A 10,669-nucleotide genomic window follows, 5' to 3' on the forward strand; every position below is an offset into this window, starting at 1 on the left:
CCGTCCGGGTGGGCGCGGCTCCTCTGGCTGAAAAGTTAGTATTCACTCCATTCGGGCTGGGAACGCTTTGTTGCCCTCGAAACCGGGAGCAACTGAAGGCCGAGGGAGGGTCTGTGGACTCCCAGGATAGTCGTAGTTGAAAACAGGATGCAAGTCCTTGGACACACGCGTCCACGCAGACCCTCGACACACTCCCCGCGCTGTTCAATACTAAAAAGGAGCCAAAATCGGGAATCGACCAAATGCGCACCAGCTATGATCAACAAAAGGGGTCCATCTAGATGTGGGCTATTACTCAGCTAAACACTACAGCGTGGATGAACCTTGAGGACATTATGATCAAGGAGAGAAGCCAGACACAAAAGACCACACAGTGTGTGATTCCACTTGCAAAATGCCCAGAATAGGCAAATCCAGGGAGACAGAAAGTAGATTAGTGGCTGCCAGGAGCTGGGGGTCAGAGGGGGTTGGGGTGACTGCTAAGGGGTACAAGGTACCCTTCTCAGGTGAAGAAAAACTTCTGGAAGTTGATAGAGGTGTTGATTGCATAACGTTAAAAGTAGGTAAAGTGGTAAATTTGTAAAAGACAGTCACCAAGATGAGATGATGCTGGTATTGATTGTAACGGCCCTAACCCTGATTGATTACCAAAGGTTGTTAATGATCAAGGGTCCCTGGGGGCTGGGCACAGCTGTCTGCTGAGGACACAACAGTGAGCAAGAACAGCTGGGCTCGGCTCTGGCAGAGCTCACAGTCGAGAGCAGGCACAGACAGTAACCAGATAAGTTAGCCTGAGAGGAAGGAAGGCTTCCCGGAAGAGGCGACCTTGGGCGGAGCTTGGGAGAATGGGGGTGGGGGATCCAGGCAGAGGAAGAGCAGGTGCAGCGGCCCCGAGGCAGCAGCATAGCCCTAAGGGATGAAGGAAGGATGACCCGGTGGAGAGGGAAGAGGTTGGGAGGGTGATGCCAGGGGTCCAGCTGAGCAGAGGTCAGGGGTGCAGGCCCAGAGCGGGGAGGGTCCCCAGAGCAGTGGTCACCCCTGTAGGAAGAAGGGGGGTTCCAGGGCAGCTCGCATGCCTGGAATCAAACCTTTCCCTGAGCCCTGCCGTGGGCCAGGCCGGGGAAGTTCCTCCCATGATGGCCTTGTTTTAGCCGTGGTCCCTCACACTCTCCAGAGAGTGACCCCAGGGTCACTGGCAGAGGTCATGCAGCTTCCAGGCAGGGCCTCAGCCCAGGTCTGGGTCCAGAGCTCCCATCTAGGCTGCAATGAGCCTGCCAGCTCCAGTGAGGACCCCGGGATCGAAGACTCCTGAGAAGTCCCGAGAGGCTGGCCAGGGCCGTGGGGCTACAGCCTGGCCCCGGCAGCCGAGGGCCCCCAGTGTCGGGCAGGGGGCTTGGTGCCAGGTGAGGGCGCATCTCCATCCCACACCCTCTCCTGGAGGGGGCCACCACCGAATTTCACACGCACGCCCCCTTCCAGAAGCAACCAGAACCCCCCGTGTGTCCAGTGAGGCGTCTGCTGCTCGGACCAGAGCAGATCCTCCTGCCCACCTGGCTCCTTCCGGAGAGTCCTGAGGGTCAATTCCAGGACGAGGGGGCCATGAGACGGATCTATCTTCGCGTGTTAAGGAGGCATTACCTGGGAGCCCTGGGAGGACGGGAGTTACAGCCCACAGGTATGGTCCTGGGGGTGGCGACCTCGGGCTATGGGGGCTGGGTGGGGCGGGCAGGGGAGGGCCTCACTTGTTTTCTGGCCTAAACATAAGACTTTCTCCAGGCTCATCCCACTGCCCTCAGACTTGGGACCAGAGGGAAGGACGCTTGGTACCGGGACTGGACCTCAGACCAGAGATGGAGGGGATGCTCCTGACCACGCCCCCCTGGGGAAGCACCAACTCCTTGGCCCTTGCTCGGTCCAGCCTCCAGCAGAGAAGGGGACCCAGCTCTGGGGCTGCACACAGTCTGGGGACCCCACCCCCAAACGCCCACCCCAGGACCGGGCCGTCGGGAGACGTCGAGAGGGACGGAGTGTGGAAGGACAGATCCTGGACGCCAAAGGGAAACTGAGCCCGCTTGGGTCTGGAGCATCCACCTGGCCACGACAAGGACACTCCTGGGAGGAGGCAGAGGGGAGGAGAGGCTGGAGGAGGGGCCACTGTAGGGCACAACCTGGGGAGACGGTCCAAGTGGCTGCGGGTCACACGTCCCGTCCCCAGAGAGGCCGGCGGTCAGCGAGCAGGGCTCCTGCACCCAGACCCCGCCGGCCTTGGATGGGCCCAACCTGCTCTCACTGGCCCCGCTGCCTCTTCCCCCAGCCCATCACTTCTCATGACCCCCGGGGCGCCCCGCTGTCCCCCACCCTGTGTGCAGTCATGGCACTGGCCCAGCCCAGGACCCCTGCCTCCACTCAGCCTGCCTGCTCCCCCCAGCCTCTTGCCTGCATCACCCATCTGCAGGCTCTGGGCGGGAGAGGACAGAGACAGCCCCCCACAGAGACCCCACGACACGTTGGCCAGCGCACCTCTGCACCCCTGGATCCATCCCCAAGCCTCGTGCCAGGACTTTCCGGGCAGCAGAGGAGATCCCGGAGGCTCCCACGCAGACAACTCACCCCGACAATCTCTCTCCGAACAGCGGTTCCCTGAGCCGGCGCAGCGAGGCCTTTACCTGTCCCCTCCGCGCCCACTGGGCCTTCGCATGCCTGTTCCCGGAGCCCCGGGGGCACTTTACCTGTCTCGCCCACCAGATCCCAGCCGGACGCCACCTCAGGGAAGCCGCCCGGCAACCCCTCAGCCTGTTTGCTGAGCTGGGTTGGTGCTGACTCAGCACCTTGAACAGGGCCTGGGGCGGGGAGCCCAGCAAGGACCCCGAAAGGGGTTCTCAGGGCGATCACCCCGACTCCCAGAGGAGACGACAGCAGGTGTGACGTAGCAGCAGGGGTGAACCACCTGGCCTGGCCTGGGAGAGATGTCAGAGGCCGGGAGGTGGGGTGAGGGAGGAGGGGAGAGCTGGCATCGCTTGGCAGCCCGCGTGCCCACATGGCCCCCACCCGAGACGCTGCGTCCTCGTCACTTCTCTAAGGGGACACTGTCCTTCTCTCCAGGAGACAGGCTCTTCCCTCCTCCTCAGGGTGAGCTTTCACGTCCCACAGAGGCCCGGAGTCGACGTGGAATGGTCTGCCCATCCCGCTCTCCGATGGCCTCGTGTCTCAGGCTGACCCAGGTCACCTGCATCCCCTGATGATCCCCCTGCTTCCGTCCTGTGCCCGGTCCCTGGGGAACCCCGGTGGGTCTGGGGCCTGCAGCCCCCTCCGCCAGCAACACCAGGACACAAGCCAGCCGCTTTGGACTCTTTTGTTTCTCTTACCTTTAGATGTTCAACAGCATGAATATTCTTATTTTTTATTTAAAACTAATTTGGAGCTCTCACTCTCCAAGCGGCTTCTAATCACCAAAAAGCGCCTGCAGCAAGAGCTGATTGACAGGCCAACGTGGCCACTTCTGAAGAACAAATTGGCCACTGGCAGTGCCACATACAAAGGGAAAGCACCAAGCGCTCGTTATTTATGAGCTATTAGGGAAGCGCAATCAGCATCTGCTCCCCACATGGGCAAAAACACCTGTCAGACATCAGGAGGCCGTAAAACGCACACGTTTAACAGTCACTTTGGTTAAAAAGTCATTAAAATTGAATGTCAGCTAAAACTTAGGAAAACATTTATTCTTCAAACCCCTTTGAATCTTGCTGGTGAGCAGGAGACAGGACTGTTTCTGCCCGGACAAAGACACGAGTTTGTAAACAGGCAGGCGAGTCCCCGGAGCGGCCGCAGCGACAGAACAGGACACGGGAGAGGAGAGGCGTCCGTCAGGGCCCCGGACGGAGTGTGGGACCTGGGATGCCCGCTGACCCCGCCCGCCCCACGCTGACCGGGGTCGAGGTCGGCCCTCCGCCCACAGGGAGGCAGCTGCCGGCCCCCCCTTCTTCTTCCCCCAGAGCTGCCCATTAGGGCCAGTTCTGGAGACAAGTCCGCGTGGGGACTCACGGGCGCCGGCCCAGCATGGGGTCCGAGCAGCAGGCGGGGCCGGGGGTGCTAACTCGGGAGCCAGAGCAGGGCCGGGCTGGCGCCGAGGGGTCTCCTGCTGTAGGGTTGAGACCCCCGGCCGCCCCTGCCCATGTCCCGCTGCTTCCCAACAACAGAGGGTCCCAGGGACAGAAACTGGCCCGAGGCCGCCTGCTGCCACAGTCTCGACTCAACGTGGACGGAATGTTGAAGGTGCAGAGGGGCTTGCATCCGGCGGCAGCGGCAGGAAGCCCAGCATCACCCCAGCCCTGCCGGACGCGGGGAAGGAAGGACAGGCTTGCAGGAGCCGTGCCCTTGGCCGGGGTTTCAAACTCGGGTCGGGCACAGGCGGGGACGAGGGATCGACCGGCAGTGGGGACTTCGGCTCAGCTGTTTTGGCCCAAGAATGTTGGTCTTGCCCAGATTTTGCCCGGTCTTTGCCCGGGGCCTGCGAGGTGCTCAAGGTTGCGTTTTGTGTTGAGCAACGGTTATTGGAAGGAAAAGGTCTGCTTGGCAGCAGTTTGGGCTCCAGACGTGCCCAGGACAAGAGGGTGAGGTGGCCACAGGCCCCAAAGAGACCAGACCTTATGATTGGCAGATTTTGACATAGACCAAGTAGCTGAGCCTTGTCTGTTTTTCACATAAAAGAATTAACCCTAGGAATTCCCTGGGGGTCCAGCGGTTAAGACTCCGCACTTCCAGCGCAGGGGGCAAAAGTTCAGTGCCTAGTCAGGGAACTAAGATCCTGCAAGCCGCGCAGCATGGCCAAAACAAAAAAAAGAAAGAAAGAATTAACCCTGGTGAAAATCATTTCAGAAAAGGAAACATGGAAACAGAAATGATGGAAGTAGTGAGCGGCCCCATGGACGGAGGACTGAGGAGCCCAGCCAAGCCCCCCGTCGGGAGACAGCAGTGGGGACAGGGCTGCAGCTCTGGGACCCCCCCAACTGGCTCTTTTGGGCCCGTCCGTGTGCAGATCATCCACTTGGGGCAAAAGTGCCGGGGGGGAGGAGGCCAGACTCATCGGCCTGGGGAGAAAACTCCGGGCACCCGTGACGCTGAGGGTCCTCGGGGACACACCAGCCCGGACTGCGAGGTGCTGCAGTGCCGGGAGCGGCTCCCACCCCCAAAGCCCCAACCTGGCCAAGCTCGTCCCGCAGCCAAGGGGGGCAGGGCTGCCCGTGCCCAGCTCAAGGGTCCCTCACATGAGCGCCCGGGCGCCTGGGGGTGGCCCCACCTCCTCTGGGAGCAGGACCCAGCTGCGCTGTCACCAACTCACCTCCGTTCCCTGGGCGTTGGGAGCGGTTCATCCCTGCCGCGTCTCCTAAGGCAGCTCTGGCATTTCTTCCTTGTTTAGCGTATGGAGAGTCCCAGACATGGCAGACGTGGGTCCCTCCCAAGCTCGGAGGGGCTCTGGGAGCCCCCAGCCGGGGATACGGGGCCTGCCTCAGGCCGGGCCCCCTGCAGACGAGGCCGAGCTGGAGACTGGCTGCAGGAGGTCATGGGGGTGGTCTTGACACCAGCCGGGGGGGAGCAGGGGCGGAGTTGGGGTGCAGTGCACCACAACAGAAGCCTCCACACCCCCGTGGGGAACTCTGGAGCCTGATGACCTTTAGGGTTGTCCCAACTGAGGCCAAGAGCGGGGCCTTAGTCCCCTGCAAGCTGACAAGTCACCCTGGGGGTCAACCTCGGGAAAGAGACTCAACTGTGAGCTGTCAGCAGCCCCTCCCCATCCTTACGGGGGTCCGGGCGGCCCACAGCACCCACTAGGTCTCCACGGCAGCCTCTCCTGGCTCCTATGACCCTCGGTTCAGAGTAGGTGGAAACGGGGGAGCCACACTGTTATGAGCTGAATGATGTCCCCCAAATTCATATGTTGAAGTCCCAACCCCCAGGACCTCAGAATGTGACTGTATTTGGAAATAGGGCCTTTACAGGGGTGATTAAGTTAAACTGAGGCCCTTAGGGTGGCCCTGGTCCAGTCTGACCTTGTCCTGCTAAGAAGAGGAGATCAGGACACAGACGCACACAGAAAGACGACCACGTGAGGATGCAGGGAGAAGACGGTCATCTACATGTCCAGGACAGAGGCCTCAAGGAGGGGCCCTGCCCGCACCTCGACCTCAGACTTCCAGCCTCCAGGACTGTGAGAGCATCTGTGTCTGTTGTGCAAACCCCCTTTCTGAGCGCTTGGTCCTGGTAGCCCGAGGCCAACACCACCAGACCCATCCTGAAAGCGCTGGCTGCTCTGTGCGGAGGTGCCAGGTTCTGTTAGTAAAGACGCGTCAACGGGCACGCGTGAAAGTAGAAGGCAGGAGGAGAAGGGACCAGACGGTGCAAAATGTCCCATCGGGTGTGGCAGGGCGGGGGCAGCGCGGGCAGCAAGGGGGCCTCCACGCCCCCACCCCCTGCCAGGCCTCCCCTCCCCCAGGTCTTCCTCCAACCCCAGCCTGAGTGCTGGCTGAAGGTTCTCCCAGCCAGAGGAGGGAGGGAGAGCAGGACCCACGCACCGGCTTGCAGGATGGTGATGAAAGCCAATGCATCAGCTGGACAGGCTGCATCTCACATCGCTGTCCCTGCACACTCAGTGGCGTCTCCCAAGGTCTGTCCTTGGCACTGATGCTCTTCTGGCTCTTCCCCAAAGCAGCTCCTACGTCCGCTGCCCACCTGGCCAAAGGCAGGACACGCTTTTGGGAGGGGGTCAAATTCTCTCCCAACTACTGGACAGCCACAGAGCGGCCGGTGACCCTCCGAAGGTGGCACTGACTGGAGCCAGGTCCCCACTGCCTGGCCAAGCGGGACTGTCCCTGGGGCTGTGCTCGCCAAGCGACAGCCCCCACTCCCGCCAGCCTCCCCCAGACCCAGCTCACACAAACCTGCGCCTGCAGCCCCCTGGACGGCCCCTCTCCTGAAGCCCCCCGTCCGTCCTGTGGGATCTTCTCTCCAGCTCCTACCTGGTTGCTATTCTGCTCAGTGAGTCATCCCAAGACCTGGGTGATTTTCTGTCCGTCATCGTGTGCTCTCTGCCTGTGTCTGTGTCGGGCATTTGGCGGGGGTGGGCGCCTCCAGGCAGTTCCGATTGGGCTTCCTCACAGCATGGCGGCCCCAGGAGAGCTGGGCATAGGCTCACCAGCTCCGGTGTCCCATTCTGGTCTCACAGGCCCACCCAGATCCCAGGGGGACACAGGCCCCATCTCTCCAGGGAAAGAGTCTGGGGGCCAGGTTTTGAAACGGCCACAGCATCCTATGCCAGATTGGCTTCTGGGGCTGGGTGGGGGTCCTCCCTGCTACTTGCCTCCCCCCACCCCTGATACGGGCACCAGAAGTGCCCGATCAATGCCGAGACCACAGGCCCAGGATTTCTGCCATCCAGTGTGGGACGCAGGAGTCCCGGGTCCTCCTGGCGGGCACTCCTGGCAGGCAGACAGTGTGTGCCATGCGCCCCCAGGCCAGGCCTCCTGTGCTCTGTGCAGGCTGCACCCTCACCGAGGAGCCCCTGGCTAGCAGGGGCCCCCGCATCAGTGCCATGTGTGTGTGTGCATGAGTGTGCTCACTCGTGTGCCTGTGCACACGTGTGCATGTTCATGAGTGTGGCACACGTGTACTAGATGAAGTGGGGAGGGGGTCCAGGCGGAGACAGAGGCCCGGCCAAAGTCTCCAGGTGGGAGAATACGGGCAGGCGCGTCTAGCGACCGCGAGAGCCTGGGCACCAGGGCTGGGGTGGCGCGGAGCCCTGTGGCTCAGAGGCTGAAGCAGGAGCCTCTCAGAGTAAAGCCCAGAGAGGCTGGAGGCACAGCTGGACTTCGTCGTCTCCGGGACCTTAGGAGAGTCGTGTCAACAGATGGCCAGGGTGAGGGGCCCGGGACCCCTCTGGGGAGAGAGAGGCGGAGACAGACACAATGAAGAGAGACAGAGATAGAGAGGCAGAGACAGAGACAGAGACAGAAAGACAGAAACAGAGATAGAGACAGAGACAATGAAGAGAGACAGAGATAGAGAGAGACAGAGACAGAGGGACAGAGAGACAGAGAGCGTGAGCTGGAAAGAGACGTGGAGCCGAGACAGCTGCTGTTTCATCATCCAGCAGGAGGCAGGAGTGGCAGGGAGGGCGTCTGCCTGCTGGGCGCAGCGTGTCCGGGTGGGATGAGGAGGGACCACCGTGCACTCGGGGCGCTCGGCGCACCTTCCCCGCCGTGCGGGCGCTCTGGACAAGCACTGTCACCGACTTCTTGTGGTCCATCAGGACAGAGCAGAGACGCGAGCCCAGCGGGGCGGGTGGGCGCAGCCAGCCCGGGGGTCTTCCGTCCGGCCTCAGGGCACTGCTCTCAGCCCCTCCTCTCAGGGCGCGGCCAGCAGGGCGGCGCAGGCATCACTCCCTGGGTGCTCCCTCCCGCCCCACCGCTCCCCTGCACCGGCCTGTGACCCCACGAGAACCCACAGGCCCACCTCCTCCAGGTGCGGGGAGAAGCGGCCAGAGCCCACGCGCCCGAGGGGCGAGGGGCGGCAAGGCGGAGGGTCCCTGCCACCTGCACCACCCTCCCCGCCAGCTGCCTTGAAAGTTGGGAGCCTCTTTTGTATTCCAAAGGTCAAAGGGCCAAGCTTGCCTGTAATTAAAATGCCCCGTCCTTTAATTAAAGGCCCCATAACACATGAAGGACATCTACTGAAATACGACGTGTTACACAGTCATTTCTCTGCTGTTAATTACTAATTAATGAAGCTATTTCAATTAATAGCTTCCCTACCTCGCTCCCCCTTTGACAGGCGCCGTGCTGGGGCGCGTCCCGTGATCAGATGAGGCTTCCAGCCACCTCGCTGAATATTCATGCCACGGCTTCAACAGTGTTCAATTAAACATGATAAAGCAAATCCCCATCAAAAGTGCGTTCCTACGCGCAGCCCTGCTCCTTCTGCAGGAACCAGCGGAGGGAATCAACGGCAGGCTCCACCGTACACTGGAGAGAACACGGCCCGCGGCCCCAGGGGCGCCCCAAACGCCAGGGTGGCCCCTGCACGTCCCGCCCAGGAAAGGCCAGCAGGGGTCCCCCAGGGGCAAGTGGGGACCCCCAGGGCCTTGTCCTACAGCTGAAGGACAAAGCCCGAAATGCGGGTGGGGGAGCCCAGAGAGGTGGGGCTAATTAACATGCTAATTACAGTTATTAAGTGGCCATTAAAGATCCTCTTTTAAAGAAATGACAGAAAAATGTCACTTATGGTGACCAGGAGGGGACACCCCGCCTGAGAGCGGGAGATGGGGGAGGGCGCCCGGCGAAGCCTGCGTGGGGCTGTCGGGGTCTGGGGACAGGACATCGGGGGGAACCTGGACTGGCACATCCTGGGCCCCAGAGGGACCCCAGCCCGTCCTGAGGCCAAACTCCTGCAGTCCCAGGTGGGGGGACAGCCCTGCCCCTGAGGACACCTGTGCCCTGGGGAGAGGACTGGGGGACGGCCCCCCCAGGGCCTCCAACCACGGAGTCCTGCTGCTGTCTGTCTTCTTGTTAGAGGAGGACACAGGGCTTCCCTGGTGACGCAGTGGTTGGGAATCCGCCTGCTAATGCAGGGGACACGGGTTCGAGCCCTGGTCCAGGAAGATCCCACATGCTGCGGGGCAACTAAGCCCATGTGCCACAACTACTGAGCCCGCGCTCCAGGGCCTGCGAGCCACAACTACTGAGACTGCATGTCACAACTACTGAAGCCCGTGTGCCTAGAGCCTGTGCTCTGCAACAAGAGAAGCCAACACGATGAGAAGCCCACGCACCGCAACAAAGAGCAGCCCCCGCTCGGCACAACTAGAGAAAAACCCGTGTGCAGCAACGAAGACCCAACGCAGCCAAAAATAAATAAATAAATATATTTAAAAAAAGAAGAAGTGGACGCCGTAACCCCATGTGTGCAGGCCCAGCGGCCAGCGGGAAGGACCCACAGTGGGGACTCAGACTGGGGGAGGGGTAGTGGGAGAGGGTCCCCGCCCCTGAAAGTCGCTCGCACATGCGCACCCCCCAGGTCCTGCCGCTCCTCGGGCCCCCTCCTGCCTCGGGGTGCAGCCTCGAGCCTCCCTGCGCCTGGAATGACCTTCCAACCCGCCCCTTCCTACAGAGCTGAGGGGCAAGAGCACCGGCCCATACCGCACAGAGTGGCCGACTGGACCCCTCCGCTCCGCACCTGGCGTCCTAGGGAAGAGTCAGGTCGGCAGCTCTGGGGCCGGGGAAAAAGCCCTGTCGGCCGGCGCCCTCTGTCAGCCAGCTGCAGATGACAGCAGCCTGGCCCTCCCGAGGCGCCTCCTGGCTGTGGGCCGGCAGGCACAGGCGTACACACACGTGTGCACAAATGCACACACACATGCACTAATGCACACACGCCGTGCACAAATGCGCACTCACGGCCCCGGGCGGCCAGAGTCCCTCCTCTCAGGAGTGAAGGCACAGCAGGTTGAGTGTCTGGGGTTTGGTGACCCTACAGACTCCTGACCGGCTCTCCCCCTACTGCACTCAGGGTTGGTGTCGGCCCTGGGATCCTGCCAGGGCCACCCGGGCTGGGGACGTGTCTGAGCCTGGCTGAACCAGATAACACACAGTGGGGCCCGGCCATCCTCCCACCCATCTTTGCT

Source organism: Balaenoptera ricei, chromosome 15 (assembly GCF_028023285.1).
Source record: "Balaenoptera ricei isolate mBalRic1 chromosome 15, mBalRic1.hap2, whole genome shotgun sequence".
Taxonomy (NCBI): Eukaryota; Metazoa; Chordata; class Mammalia; order Artiodactyla; family Balaenopteridae; genus Balaenoptera; species Balaenoptera ricei.